The following is a 17355-nucleotide window of genomic DNA, read 5'->3' as shown; positions in this document are numbered from 1 at the left end:
TGATCTAAAATGTAAAATTATTCATTCATTAGCACATATTTTAATTAAAATTACTTCACAATTAATACCCCTTATTTTTAAAAATTACACAATTAACCCAAATTTTACAGTTTTTACAATTTAGTCCCTCACCAATTAACCCATCAAATGAGCTAATTTTTCTAAATTAACATTTTATCTAAATATTCTAAGTTATTACACAGACTTTGATAAATATAATTTAATACCAAACCCTAAGATTTAATCTTTTCACAATTTGGTCTTATAATCAATTTCTATTAAAATTACTTGATAAGATCATCATATAACAAAATTAAAGCCTCAAATCCATGTTAGTTCATCATAAACATCCAAAACTCATCAATGGTAACTTTAAAAGTTACCCATAAAATCAAAAAACTAATGAATTAGATAGTTGGACCTAATTGCAAATGTCTTAAAAATACAAAAATTACAAGAAAAAGGCAAGAATTGAACTTACATGAAGTAAAATAAATAAAATATGTTTAAAACCTTCTCCTATGATGTTTTTGGCTGATAAATTGAAGAAAAATAGCCTAGAAAAGTTTAGAATTCAATTTATTTAAGTTAATTTCATAAAATTTACAATTTTTCCCTTTAATCACATGATTTTTATTTTCTTTTCTGCTTATGTCATCTCATTCCTTTATTTTAGGCATAATTTCTCGTTAAGTCCTTCCTCATTTAACATTTGGGCTATTTTATCACTTTGGCAAGTTTTGCACATTTTTCAATTTAATCCTTTTTAATAAATTAACTATCAAAACGTTAAAATTTTCTAACGAAACTTTAATAATAACTTAATGACACTCCGTAGATATTTATAAAATTACTTATGGCTCGGTTTATGAAATTGAGGTCTCGATACCTCGTTTTCGGAACCTCTTAACCTAATAAATTCTTTTAAATCACAAATTACTAATTCAAAAGTCTTCTAAAATCATACTTGACTCATAAATAATATTTAAATAATAAAATTTTTTAACTCACTAGTCAGATTTAGTGATCTCGAATCACTGTTTCCGACATCACTAAAAATTGAAATGTTACAAAATCGGCTGTCGTGATGCGATCAGGGGTTCGAGTATAACCTGGGCCCAAGTGACGATCGTTACGTGGTCAAGAGTTCAAACTTTTTGGATACCCATAAATGATGTCTTATATATACCAGACATAAGACTGGTGTCATAATTATACAGAAAAACTCTGGGGATTTCTAGTGCAATCAACGTAATGTTTTTCTTTATTTCCAAGCAGTCGATATCTTTAACCTTTCATTCTTATCTAAATGCTGACATTGAGGTCAACACAAGAGGGTTCTCTGGTGGAGAGTGAATGTTTCAGCACAGTAGAGGTCAAACTCGGGTCGGAGCGACAGCAATTGTAGTTATTAATGGGTTGTTTAATAATGACAACCGTCGTCGCCCTGAAAAGAGCATCACCTTTACTGCACTCCAATAGTCACTCTACGCTTGAGAGTCCTCTTGCGTCCATGACGATGCTAACTTTCGAATAAAAAGAAAAGTTGAAGGTACCGACTGCTTGGAAATGGAAAAAAAATACGTCAATTATAACGGAAAGCCCTAGAATTTTTCCGTATGATTATGCCCTCAAACATCTGTATGGTATACATAGGGCAACACTTTCGGGTATCTAAAAATTTTGAGCTCATGGCCCCATAACAACCATCAACTGGCTCATCCGTTATACCTTGTTCCATGACCGCATAATGGTCGTCGATTGAAACCTTCACGTAGACTTCCATCCTTAACCTATAAAGCAAAATCACCCCGGAACCTAAGTTCCCTAAGATAGGCTTCGGAGGTAAAGGTCCCCACTCGACATGATATATGAAATTTGTACTGCTTAGAGTGATATTGCATCACCGACGACTCAAGAATACCTCGAACATTAAGGAAATATTTTTAGTGACCAAAATTGTTAACACTCAGAAATGTTTTATAGAGAATGGATAGAGGGTGGGGGAGAAGATGTTTGAATGAGGATGAAGCTTGGTGTGTGTGACCCATTTTATAGGTGTAAGGAAGGGTTGGATTACATAGTAAAAGTTTCCCGCAACCGAAAATGCACTGCAGGACTAGACGAATATATTCAAAACATGCTTAAAATGGCTAAAAAATACAAAGCATCAAATACTTTGGGTAGAAGAAAAATTTAGAGAAAACTCCCTGAACTGGGTGTGCTTACTTTAACATTTATCTTTCCTATTAAAAGTTAAAGTAACTTTGCAGAATACTTGGGGAGCACGATATGAGGTGCAGAATACCTAAAGAGTACCGGTGAGATGAAATTATATGACTTCTAAAAGCGTTGTGAATGATAATACTTGGCACTTGCATCATATCAATTCAACGAATGCGTGTATTCATAAACGAATTTCAAAGCATGTATTCTCTTTCTCCCTATATTATTTCTTTTAAAAGGGATGTAATTTTCATAACTTAGACACACAACAAATTAATATCAAACTACCAAAAAGGTGTGTTTTGAAATCCATTCTGTGTACTACTTTGGACAATCTTGTACTTTTTTTTTTGCGTTTGTTCATCCAAGTCGTGGCCGATATTGAAATGAGTCAACGAGTGAAATCTATTATTTATTATAATGATCAAATCTGTAATACAGAGGTCGAGGTTGTGTTTGTAAGAGCGAAGTCCATGGAATAGGCATTCAATCCTACCATTCAATTGCGTGAGCTACAGAAAAAAATCAGTAGGAAAGTCAGGGGATCAACTCGAGGAAGAATTTCAAAGTTACAATGTAGATATCTTGCTTCCGGTAATGAAAGGGACCAATTTTTTTTTTATGTTATCAAAACTCAATTGAGTACATTTTTTTTCATAAAAGTTGAATTGATTTTATAATATTTTACTAAGGACTTTTTAATATTTTAATCTTTAATTAGCGTATATGAAATTATTCAATGAATTCACTAAATATATGTGCGTAAAAAATCTTAAAATTTAAATAAAAACAATTATTTTTGTCACAAGTTAAAGACATTTTTTCTTTTATTAAAATTTTAATCAACATTTGATTTCTTTTATTAAGGTTCCGTTTATTTCATTGAAAATGATTTACTTTTCGGAAAAACTAATATTTTTTGTTGTTTGGTAGATTTCTTAAAATATTTCATAAAAGTTGTTTCCAATGAAACAAACATACATTAGAGATTTATTATTATTATTATTTAATTGAATTTATATTTATCTATAATTTTATAGTTTACATTGTTTTTGCATATATTAAAAACATTATGTTAAATTCAAGTTCATTACAATGCCATTTTTTAATTACATGGCTACCAAGTGAGTATTTTTATTTAAAATGTGACATCAACAAAATTGACAAAAAATTTAATGATGTCAACAATTGGACTTGATTTTCAAATTTGAAAAGTAAATGGACTAAATTCTTGAAAATAAAAGTACAAAGACTAAATTGCAAATCTGTGAAGTGTATATTGACTTATGACATATTTTAACCTTTATACTACAAAACATTTATTATTAATATATTTATAATTGTAATAAATATTTATTATTAAAATATAAATATTGACTATTTTCAATAATATGTGAACAATATTATTGAAAATTATTTTTAAAATTTATTATTAAAATAAAATTGAAATATTAAATAATTTATTAAAATAAATTATATTTATTATATTAATAATTTATTATATGACTAAATATCAATAATTAAATATGTATGTTTAATAATATTAAAAATAATATTTTAATATTTTTAAATATTTTAAAAATAAAATTTATTACCAATATAATAATATTAAGCTTGATTTAAGTTAATTTTTATATAAAAATAAAATTATCTATAAATGAGCTCTTTTCTGGAAAATGACTTACTTTTTACAAAAGGAAAAGTCATTTTACAGGAAAAATGACTTATTTTACGTTGACCTGTAAGTTATTTTCCGTTGACCAAGCTGTTTTCTGTAAAACAAACACAGGAAAATGTAGAAAATATTTTTGTAAAACTTTTTACATATAAATAAACGGACCCTAAAATTATACTTAGTTAATCGAGCCCCACCAATGAGTATAATCAAATTAATGAGGTGACAAAAATATGTATAACATATATTTATATTAAAAATTATATTATTTTGATTGAAATAAAAAATTAAGGTTAGTCATATTAAAATTTGATATTTTTGGTTTAAATTTTTTATTACAGATTTTATATAAATAATAGAAAGATAAAAAAATGATAAAATTTGCAACTCGAGCAGAGCTTAGGAGAGTATACCATGTTATAAAATCTAATTAAAATAAGAAAAAAATCTTATAAGAAATCAATATTATTTATTAAAAAATATAAAAAATAATTATGAAATTGAAAAAGGGGTCTGGACAGAAAGTTCGTCTTTTTCTATAGCTTGTAGCCAAATAGAGGCTTCTTACTAATTCTAAACGAGTTAGGAGAGGATTTGGACAAAGTAATGCGTGTCTTCTTTGTGGGCATGACACTAAGGATATTCTGCATGTTCTCTGTGATTGCTCGATGGCTAAGGAAGCTTGGAGGCTAGTTGTTCCTGCAGAGAAGCTTTCCAGGTTTTTTTTTTTACTCCCTGCAAATTTGGTTTTACACTAATCTTTGTTGTCATGATAAGTTGCAGGTTAAGAAAGTTACCTGGTCGCGTCTATTTGGGATAGTTTCTTGGAGACTATGGAAGAATATGAATCTTTTCATCTTCCAAAACATTAATAGGACGGCATATGAGACCATTAAAACCTTCTCAGTTGGGCTCAACATTTTGAACCTTTTCTAGCCGAAGCCAAATATACTGCAACCAATTCTGGAATTTGTCATCACTTGGCTGATAATTGGGTTTATCTTTTTTTCTAATGGGGTAGTCGCTAGAGATTCAGGAAATGCCTCAGCGGGAAGGGTGATTAGAGATCAAAGTGACAATTGGATTTTAGGGTTCACTCATTATCTGGGTAGATGCTCACCTCTGGAGGCAGAACTTTGGGGCATCCTTGATGGAGTTATTATTTTATTAAGTAAGGGTTATAAAAAATTCCGGATTCAGATTTATAATCTAGAAGTGGTTAAGGTATTGTCCATGGAAGTATCAGTGGATTCAGGCATTACTGTGCTCAGAAGAGTTAAACGACTTTTGCATTCTAAAAGCCAATGGGAAGTATGTCACTAGGGAATGTAATTTAATCGCTGACCAATTGACAAAGATCAGTCTTTCTTGGAAATCACCTCTTCAGCTTTTTTAAGTACCTTCTGATTTGGATGATACGATTATTCAGCAAGAAAAAACTTTTAGAATCTCTTAGGAGGTTTTAAGTTGTAATTTCATTTTTTTTCACCAAAAAAAAATAGAGTCTGGAGTTTTATTGGTTTTATTTACCTAATAACATTTAATTCCATTTAAAACTCTTACATCTTAATTCTAAGTTTGTCTACATTTAATTCCATTTAAATTTTGGTTTATTATACTATTTAGTAGTTAAGTTTGACAATTTTTTCTAATGTGATATATGTATTATTTTTGGTTCAATGTGTATTTGATAAAAGTTATACTTTTGGTACTCAAAAGTAATAATATTGATTTTTAATATTTAAATTTGTGTTTTAAGGTTGATTTGATGAAAGTTGATTGTTAATATCATTATGTTTGAATGGAATACATTTAATTTTAATTGTGAAATTGTTTAATTTTTAAATACAATCTTATGACTATAATTTCTTCAATTTTTAAGGTTGATTTAATAAAATTAATTACTAATATTATTAGTTAATTATGAATTTTCAACCATGAATTTAAAACTACAAATGTATAACTTTTGTCAAATACGAGTACTACTTTGGACAAAAATTACAGATACCAAATTAAAAAAAATATTAAACTCGGTACAAAATGATATATTAAATCTCAAATTTTAAATTAATCTTTCAACTTTAAAACTTTTAATCTATTCATGTTAATTAAGTCCATTTATTAATCTCACCACTAGTTCAAATCTAGTCGAACATATTTAAAATAAGTGGATAAAATTGCAAACACTTATGTACTTATCAGCAATTTTGAATTTGATGTTCTCTTAAATTTAATGGCATTGTTTGTTATTTTAACATATTAAATTCAATAGTAAACACACATGTCTTACTATTTCATCCATTTATTTTTGAAATGCTTGAGGTCTAAATAGATGGAAATAACTTATTAACACAATATTTAATATTTAGTGCACTCAATTAAAATATTTTAAAGTTTAGAAGCCAACTTGAAATATGAACCATTATTTGAAGATATTTACTGTAATTAAATCAAAATATATTTAAAAAATATAATGTACGTTTTAAGCTTGAGTCGAAAATAATTTTGTAGTTTTTTATGAAAAGATAAAATTACGATCAAAATAATATTTATTAATTTATAAAATAAGGGTTTTTTGGTAACTTTACAATTGAGTTGAGACTCAATTAATGGATGACACCAATTTGATCAAAATGTCGAGTACTATATTAGATTTTATCACACCCAAGACGTGGGTGAAAGAATATTTTATAGGCATAATAATTAATTTGACCCTCCAACTTCATAAAAAAAATCATTTTAACCCTCTATTTATATTTTTACATTTTTTCCCTTAAATTTACATTCTTTTATAAAATCAACTCAAAAATAGATAAAAAGTTAACCTTTTTCTACCATGTTGATGTGGCATGCACACTGGTTGCCACATGAATAACACATAAGCATTTAATTAATTTTTAAATTTTAAAATATTATAATTTAAAAATTAAAAAGTATAAAAGATATTTTTAAAAATATTTTAGTTGTAAAAGATCAATTAAATGCCGATATGTATTTATATGACAATTCACATGTATGTCACATTAATAAAAATAACAAAATTAACTTTTTCATCTATTTTAAGGTGATTTGACAAAAATACAAGTTGAAAGATTAAAATAATTTTTTAATAAAGTTAGAAGGTCAAATACATCATTATACTTTTTTATATTTTAGAAAATGGATTAATAAAATAATTTCAATGAATGATGGAGAGAGTGACAATATATTTCTATATGAATTTGTTGGGTTTTATTTTTCAATTTTCAAATAATTTTTTTCAGTTATTCTATTTGAAAAAAAACTATTATAATAATATTATTTACTGGGTTAATGTTGAGAAATATTAATCTATATATTATTATAATATTTGAAGTTAACACTGTTAATAAATATTAAATGAATGAATAAAAATTCTGATTAACATCAATAACATGATTCACGTAGGGTTATTTAATAATTAAATTATGTTATAGGATTGAAGATGTTTAGGTATTTACGTATTAGGAGTGAGGGTGTAGCTAACTTTAGATATTAATCATGTTTTAATAATAAATTTATATTTTAATCTAATACAAATCATGTAGCTTCAATTACTCGAATTGAATCCATGCATTTATGTCAACATAAATACCTCTCTCGAGTATTTAACCCACCCCCACAAAAGTCATCATATTTTCCCACCAAATGATTCCGCTTTCACATTGACCCAGGAATACCCTATTAATAATAATTTCCCAGGCCTTCAAAAATGGACCTCTATAGCAGCGATGGCCAAATTGATGCGAATCGTCTTGTGAATCGACTTAACGATATCCCTCACCGGCGACTCGATGTTAGCCGCTTCCAACTCGTCCTCGCAGGGAGACACAGACGCGGAATCGGCGGAGAGTTCTTCGATGATGTGGTTGGCGTTGTGCTCGGTGATGGCTTCCATGGCTTTCTGATCCGAGTCGATGATGTCCTCGAAGTTCTTGACGCAAGTCCAGAGGATCTCGCCGTATTCGGGGGTGGTGGATGGATCTTTCATGATAATATTAGCTTTGTCCAAGGCTTCTTTCACCTTCTGGTTGGTCGCCTCGATACCCACCCTGAGGATGGAAATGGGATCCACGGCGGTCCTGTCGGTCATCAAGGGAGAAAGCAGCTGGATACAATCGACGGGTTCATCGGTGGCGGAGCAGACTTTCTGAAGGCCGGAATGAAAGTTGCCTGGCATTATGGAAACCGGTTTTGCCATATGGGTATCCAAGGTGATGAAAGAGGGTTCAGGCCCGGGGGCAGCTGAAACGGAGAAGGAGAAGAGACATGAGAGGGACAGGAGGAGGAAGACGTACTGGTTCATCTTCTCAATTGTCTCTTCTCTTCTCTTCTCTTCACTTGGTAGGAAATGGGAGGAGAGGATTTGTGGAAATCAATGGCATATTTTGAAGCATTTTATAGGCATCGGATAGTGCATCAAAATACGATCTTGGTGCGTAGCATCCGGCGTCAAATCTAATTTTAGTGTTTACCCGGTATGAGTTTGTTGAAAAAATACAGCTCAACAATTTTGTTTCTAAAAAAAAAAAATTAAGTTATAAGTGTACTGTTTTTAGTGAATAAATTTTATATCATTAATTTTATTATTTTAAAATAGTTTTTTAAATTTCCAATTGAATTTAGAATTTTTTTTGGTTAATTATCTACCTACTAAACTCAATTAAAATTTTTATGGATGTTTGTTTACATTTACATGTATTCATTTCGAGTTATAAGTTAAAATTAAGAAAATATCAACGAAACAATAAAACCTTGGCACGGTCAATAAAAGCTCAAGTATTAAATATTAAGTATATTAATTTGCGTCTCACCATATATAATTGTGTATGTATAAATCTAAATAAGATAATATACTTATAATTACATCCACGGTTACAGTGGTTAGGTTATTTATTGTCTCCCATAGTTAGTATTCAAATATTAACAACATTTTTTTAATTTACAAAACTTCTAATAGAGTACAAATATTAAATTAAATAATTAACTCAAATAAATACAACCTAAACAATTAAATAGATGAGACTCAAATATGTGGTCTGTAATATCCAACAACGAAACTAAAATTATACCATGCTCTCCATTAAGAATAAAAATGGTTAGTTTCATGGCCACAAAGAGTACTTTTTTTTGGCTAGCATCTAAGCAGAGGCTTTTAATGAACTCGGAATGTACACGGTGAGGAATTGGGCATATCAGTTCTTATCCTATATGTGGTCATAGTGTTGAGGATATTATTCATGTGCTGCGAGGCTGCCCGACAGCTAAGGAAATATGGCTACATGTGATCCCAACAGAACAACATCAAAGGTTCTTTTCATTGGTTATTTGCTAACTGATCCCAACAGAACAACATCAAAGGTTCTTTTCATTGGTTATTTGCTAACTTTTGTGCCATTTGAGATTGCAAGATCATGGTGTCACTTGGTCACGCCTTTTTGGATTAATCACCTGGTGTATCTGGAAGAATAGAAATCTCTTCATATTCTAGAATGCCACATGGTCAGCAATAGAAGTTGTTAAAGTCTCCATTAGTTGGGCGCAACAATTCAAACTTTATCAAAGTGGATACAAGATCAACAAGCAGAACCCAAATCATAATCTCCATTAGTTGTTAAAGGTTATAGACAAGCAATGATCCAAAACGATAATCTGGATATGGTTTAGACCTTAAATGATATTGGATTGGAAGATTCAAGTATTACTTTGCTTAGAAGACTTTGTTGAATCATGAGAACTGAAGAGCAATGGCAAATTAAATATGTGCCTAGAGAACATAACACTATTGTGGATCGGTTAGCCAAACTTAGCCTAACATGGAAGTCCTTGAATTTTTAAAACAAGATGATGCGAGTGGTGATTTTAGACAATTGAATTGATGTAATTTGTACCTTTTTTTTCACAAAAAAAAAAAGTTTAGTTTTATCAAATATTCTCAAATTATTGTTGGGATTTTAAATTTGTATCTAAATGTCAAAATGTTCTAATTGGATTATCAAAATATAAATACTATATCAAGCCGATCATTTTTATTAATCTAGCAATCAGTTTTAGCGTTAAACGCTAATTCAAGTCTAATGTAGAGCGTTTTTAAAACATCTTAATTAAATTGTAAATAAGTATGATGTACTATATGGACAATTTGAATGTAACATGTTGGAAAAACATATAATGCCATTAAAATTTAGTAAACATTGATTTTAAACTAAAATTTTAATCCAACTAAAAAATTTAACATTTGACTTTTGGAAAATGATTTTCAATGAAATTACAATTTTATCTCCCATTAAAATTTTTACTTTATAATATTATATCTAAAATTGACATTTTATCTTCTCAAAAATATTTTTAACATATAGTAATAATAAACACTATTCAGTATTTCAAAGCACTTATTAAAATTCTTTTACACCACTTTTCAATCTCAATAATAAATTAACTATTTGTATAATATTTTGTTTTTATGTTTGGTTCCATTGTTATTGGCATGGGAGTGTTAACAATGGGAAGTGGTTAGAAAGATTTTCTTATTTCCACTTTTCTTTATAATTTCAAAAGTTGCTTTTTTTTTCTTCTTTGTTGGTGCTTAATGGTGGTTATTATAGTGGCATGGGTAGTTTTATCGTTGAGTGAATCTGTGCTTCAAATGATATATGTCAGCTTATTTTATTTCCCCTTTTTTTTTTTCTTTTTAATTTTAATTATGGAATATAACTTGAACTTGAGCAAGTTCAATTCAACTATTTGATTATATCTTTAGTGGAATTTGAGTTTAAAATTAGATTTTGATTTAACTCTAGTAAAGTATCGAGTTTAAAATTTCGAGTCGAATTTAAGTTTAAATCTTACAATATTCGAATTTGACTCCGCTTAATAACAATTCTATTAAGAACTCACCTGTAACACTTTAAAGTTTGGGACAATTTAAAATTTGAACAATAATTTAAAGATGCAGGATGCAATTAACCCTAAAAAATGCACATAAAAATTTTGACCAGTAAAATTATGAGTTCCAATCAATGAAAACCTAGCGTCGTAGGTCTGCTCTTCTTTTTTTTTTTTTGGCTTTGTGAAAATGGGGTTATTCTTATTATTTTTCTTTATTGTTCTTTGATTTCTTTAATATTAAGTCTCTAAGTTCGAAGTTTTGTTCCTTCGTTCCTTCTTTAATCATCTTTTCTTAAGAGTTTATTATTTTTATCAAATCTTTAGTTTATTTTGGACCTAAGTCACCTTCGATGTAAATTTGTTGTTTTAGATAATGAAAAAAACCATTTCCTTTTTTGCTTGGAGTTTTGTGTGTGTGTGTTTTTTTATGTTGTGTAGTAATGATGTAAAGAGAATATGTAGGAGAGTTCTAATGGTTAAAGATTTACAAATGATCACAAAATTGAGATAGATCGTTGTTTAAACATAGAATTTAGTTTAATCTCATTTTGTATTGTTATGTTGTGTAATAATGATGTAAAGAGAATATGTAGGAGAGTTCTAATGGTTAAGATTTACAAATGATCACAAAATTAAATCGATTTTAGTTTAAGCTCATTTTGTATTGTTACCTTTTTAGTAAGAGCGTAGGTATAGGGATACTTTTAAATTTTATTTGTTGCATAGACAATTTAGATTTAATATATTAAAAATAACACTCATAAATTTATTTGCTTTGTTTGTTTTTTAATACATTGGATCTAAGATGCTTAAGCAATAGGTATGGACACAATTACGATTTGATCGATATGTTTTAAACATGTTTTATGTTAGATCCAAAATGATATTTTGCAACATTTAGTAGGAGTATTATATATTCACCATGTTTTAGTATATGAGTTAGCAATGAACTAATTTTAATTAGTAATTTTTAGCCACTCACATGCTTGTTTTGAGAAAAGAGGAGGAATATTTTTCGCTTATTTTGAAAATATCTTATTTTTTTACAAAAGTTTTTACCCATATTTCTAATTTCAAGTTTATATATAAACTATTCTTTATTTTATGTCTATCTATTATAATACATATGTAATAAATAAGTTTTTTCTCATGTGTGGAGTATGCCTTGCATTTTTGGTTGAAATAAAGTTGACGTCCCAGCGAGGAAGAGGCATCATCCCGATGAGAAGAGACTTCTCGTCCCAACAACACGACAAAAAGTGTCCCAACAAGACAACAACCACATCACGACAGGGTAACGTGTTATGCAATTTTTTCTATTTTCTTCTTTCAATCAAATTCTGATTATTTGTCTCAATCGAACTCTGATTAGTGTAGGTTATTTTAATATTATTTGACCTACAAATTTAGCCTATAAACAGACATTTTTCCACCCTAGAAAAATAACCCATAACATATTTAGTATTAGCTTTTACAAGCTTTCAGTGAATTTTATATTTACGTTTTGAGGGTTCTTATTTTTGAGTTTCGAGGTTTAGTTTTATTTCCATCTTTTGTACTCTTCGTTTTTGCCGTTATAGTGAAATTATCTTTACCTGTTGTTTTTTATCCTCTTCGGAGGGGTTTTTTCACGTAAAATATTTATTTTCGATCTTTTCAATTTCTTTGTTATTTTACTTATTTGTTGCTTAATCATGTTTATCCCTAACAAACTAGCATCTGAGTTAGTTTTTTTTTTTTTTTTTGTAATCAACCCATTTAGAGATGGTAAATCAAAGTTTGATATCGACAAGGTCGACGACATCACAAATTTCAATTTATGACAAGTTCACATGTGAGCAATTTTGATCCAGAGTAATCTTGAGAGGATCCTTGTAAGAAAACCGGATGACATGGAACAATCAGAATAGGATAGGTTAGATAAGAAAGCTTTATCCTTAATTCAATTATGCTTAACAAATAATGTGTCTTAAGAGGTTTTGAAGGAAAAAACAACATATACGTTATGGAATAAACTGGAAGCCTTGTACATGACGAAATCCTTGACCAACAGGTTAGTATTAAAACATCTTTACACGTTCATAATGGCCGAATGTGAGTCTATTAGAACTCATATTAGTGAGTTTATTACCCTTCTTAATGATTTAAAGAATCTTGAAGCAGAGATTGATGATGATTATCAAGCTATATTGTTGTTATGCTCATTGTCCTCTTCTTATAAAATTTTCAAGGAAACTTTGATTTATGGGAGAGATCATCTCTCATTTGAGAACGTGAAGGGGAATTTGCTGAGCAAGGATAAACTCGACAATGAGTTAGGCCCAAACAAAAAGTCAGACGAGCAAACCTTAGTTCTAGTGTTGGAAAATCATGTTTAGAAAAGCAGTAGAAAATAAATTTAGGGAAAAACCAAAGTTTTAAATTTTTTTTCCAAAATAAGAACTTGGTTGTGATATCTAAAGTAATAAAAACTTAATCAAAATTGTACCTTTTCGATTTGTTTAGGATGAACACTTCAACTAAGTAGTCTTCTCCACTATACTCAAGCTCACGTCTGCCAAATGTGGGCTCGCTTCAAATAAAAAAATTCACAAAAATTACCAATAGGGTAATTTCTCTAAACTTTTGGGTCAAATTATAAATAAGAAAAATATCTCTATAATTTTTCTGAAATAATTTCTTTAGAGAATTTTCTCTCTGCAACTTTTCTCTTGAACTCAAGTGTGTGAAATAATGACACAAGACTCTCTTTATATAGGAAGATTTTAGAGGGTTCAACTATGATTGAACTTAATTACTTTAATATTAAATTAATATAATATTTTTCAAGATAAATATTAGATTAAATTCAATATTAAATCTTATTAAATTAATAGAATATTTATCTAAAAGATAAACATTAAATTAAATTAAATATTAAGATAAATATTAAATTAAAGTTAATATTAAGATAAATATTAAATTAAAGTTAATATTAAATCTATTAAAATAAAATTATTTTTGGAGTAGTTAATCTAAAATCAAATTCTCTAGTAGAGTCCCAGTAAGAGTGTCATTCTTTCACTGCTCAACCACCAAAGACCCACCGCTGTCGACTATTTGCCGGCCACTGGAATATCACTGTCTTAGCCACCGACACCTGAAGTTGGTCCGATTTCTGCCGATTCGGTCCGGACCAGTGACGGCCTAACTGATCCGACCTAGCCATCGTTTGGATTGTTGGCCCGATTTCAAATACCAGACTCGATTCGACCAAGTTTTGGGTCTTGGTTTCAGTTTTGGGCTCTCGAGCCCAATTTACGATTTTAGGTCCAATTTTCAAGTTTAATTACCCATTAGACCAATTGTCCAACTTAAAAATTAAGTTCTAAAAATATCATATTAATTTTAATTAATTTGATTAATTTAATTTTACTTGATCAAAATTAATTTTTCTAAAAATCACTTAGATTTTCTAAATTAATTTTTTAAGAAAACTCTTTAATCAAATTCTCTAGTTGAACAATTCTTATGATCGCCAAATTTAATTCCACATCGAATAAATTGGCTCAATTAAATTATTTTCAAAGTCGTAGAATTTCCTTCTGATTTAAAAACAATCTGATCGAGCTTTTATTGAGCTAGCGGAGGGACCAATCAGATATATACAGTTAAGCTTTAGTAATTGCAATTATATCCAGAAGCATCGTTTCGATAATTTACAATTACCATGATTGAAAACTTCTTATTGTATACTCTTTACGAAAATAATTCATCCAACTGCTTTGTCTAATGACCTCGTCAAGTGTGTGTTGCCTTCATATGATATCATTGATTCTTTTGAGTTAAATTTGTTCACTCAATACAATTCTATTTTATCTCATTGTCACCCTTGTATCTTATTAACGATTAATATGATCATTGTCAACAAATAATTGTGATAAATTGCTCCTTCGAGAACAAGCAACCTGTGGTTACTTTCCATATTCATTAATCCATACAATGCCAATGAGAGAATATCATTAACTCTTTAATTGAGCTACGAATTCCACTATTTCTAATAAAGTCATGCCATACACAAGTCATGTACCCAACATACCAACTATTAGCTCAATCATCTTTAGAGCATAAGCCTCCATTTATATTAAAGCACATGAGTTACATACACATGGTTAGTGACTAACTCAAGATTTAAGTAAATCATACTATGAACGTCACAAGTGAATTAATTCATAAATGGATTAAGAGTTAATTCATCTTGGGCTGAGTCGAATGTATCATTTTTTCAATGAATACATCTATGTCTCTACCCGTGGAGTCAACTGCTCCGATAGCCAAGACTAGCCATCTCTTCACTTTGGTTCTTTTATGGGATTATGGACTTGTTTAGATTATCTATTGTAGTAGTTTGTCTTTCTCGCAATATAAGCATTCTTACAGTGCCACTTATAATTAATTTGAACTTAGACAATCAATGAACTAATATTTGCTTATTACAATTTTACTATTCATACAAAATATGAAAGACAAAAATACAAAAGACATAATAGTGAAATGTGAAAGTAAATTTATTTATTTACTTATTCGTCATTCAAATAAATAGAAAACAATTACATGTTTACTACAATATGGGCATATTTTCCAATATCTAGTTGCAAGAGGCAGACAACAATCCAGAAAGATAGAACAAAACAGGTCTAAAGCAAGATCCAAATCTAAAAACCGTGACAAATACTATGGCTATGGAAAAAAGAAAGGCCACGTTAAAGCAGAATGTTGGAAACTTCAAAATAAAATAAAAAAAAGGGATGTCGAAAGTAACGAGAAAGATAAGCAGAACATTTAAGTTTTTGATGCTAGTGTAGTAGAAAATAGATATGATGATTTATTATTGGTATCGACGAGTGAAAGCTCCAATCATACTTCCGAATGGATTCTAGATTCAGGGTGCTCCTACCATATGTGTCCCAACAGAGACTGGTTCTTCACGTACAGTTTAGTTGAAGATGCAGTTGTGTTGATAGGGAATAATTCTCCATGTAAGATAACTAATGTACGAACCGTACAAATTAGGATGTACAACGGAATTATTCGAACACTATAAGATGTCAGGCATGTTCTTGACTTAAAGAAAAATATCATCTCATTAAGAATTTTTGATTCTAACGGTTGTAGAATAGTCATTGAATCAAATAACTTAAAAGTCTGTCGTGAAGCTCTCGTTGTGATGAGAAGACAGAAAAAAATGTAGCTTATATGTTCTACAAGGTCTATAATAATTGGTGCGACTGCAATTATTCAAGGACAACCAAAATCGTCGCTATATCGAAACGAGGAAGACCTCGACGTCGTGACGATGTGACGTCCTAACGAGAACACTCTCCACGTCAAGACGACACGACGTGGTTTTTCGTCTACTGATTTTGATTCAACCAAACTTTGGCACATACTTTTGGGTCATATGAGCGAGAAAGTATAACAGACTTGTGCAACAGAGGTATTCTTAAAAACACTAGAGTTTGTAAGTTAGGTTTTTGTGAGCATTGTGTTTTCGGGAAGCAAACTGAGTCAGTTTTGATTTGGCAGTGCACAAGTCAAAGATTAGAAGTTTTACAACTTCTAAGCACAACTTTGACTCAGTTGATATCCTGCATAGTTTGAGATAGGCTCGTGGCGAGTTTTGACAAAAAAGACATTATGAAAATAAGAGTTAAGGTGGATATTTATGGAGTATGCCTCACATTTTTGGCCGAAACAGAGTTGACATCCCGATAAGGAAAAGGCGTCGTCTCGACGATGTGACCATCAACGTCTCGATGAGAAGAGATGTCTCGTCCTGACGACGCAATGAAGGGTGTCCCGATGAGGCAACAACCACGTCATGATGAGGCAACGTGTTATGCAATTTTTTCAGTTTTTTTCTTTCAATCAAATTCTGATTATTTGTCCCAGTCGAACTCTGATTAGTGTAGGTTATTTTAATATTATTTGACCTACGAATTTAGCCTATAAATAGACCATTTTCCACCCTAGAAAAATAACCCATAACATTTAGTATTAGCTTTTACAAGCTTTTAGGGAATTTTGTGTTTACATTTTAAGGGTTCTTATTTTTAGGTTTTGGGGTTTAGTTTTATCTCTATCTTTTATACTTTTTTTTGCCGTTATAGTGAAATTATCTTTACTCATGGTTTTTTATCCTCTTCGGGGGGTTTTCACATAAAATATTTATGTTCGATCTTTTTAATTTCTTTGTTATTTTACTTTTTCATTGCTTAATCGAGTTTATCCCAAATGTTATGTTATTTTATTAGTAAGCAAATGTGTCATTAGTGTTTAAATTGATGACTAGGCTAATGAAATGTTTAATGTTATACTTTGGTGAGTCAATTATAATATTTTGAAATTTAGAGACCAATTTAAAATTTGGACAATAGTTCAAAGGTGTTAGATGGAAATGAACCCTTTTGAAAAGATGGTTGCGGTTGAAAACGCTGCGTTTTGATATGACAGAGGCAAAGGAGTGGAACGTTGTCGTCTAGCGTAATTCTAGAATTTTGGATGGTATG

This window comes from Gossypium arboreum, chromosome 8, assembly GCF_025698485.1.
Source record: "Gossypium arboreum isolate Shixiya-1 chromosome 8, ASM2569848v2, whole genome shotgun sequence".
Taxonomy (NCBI): domain Eukaryota; kingdom Viridiplantae; phylum Streptophyta; class Magnoliopsida; order Malvales; family Malvaceae; genus Gossypium; species Gossypium arboreum.
The sequence above is the reverse complement of the archived record's forward strand: the minus strand, read 5'-3'. Positions refer to the sequence as shown.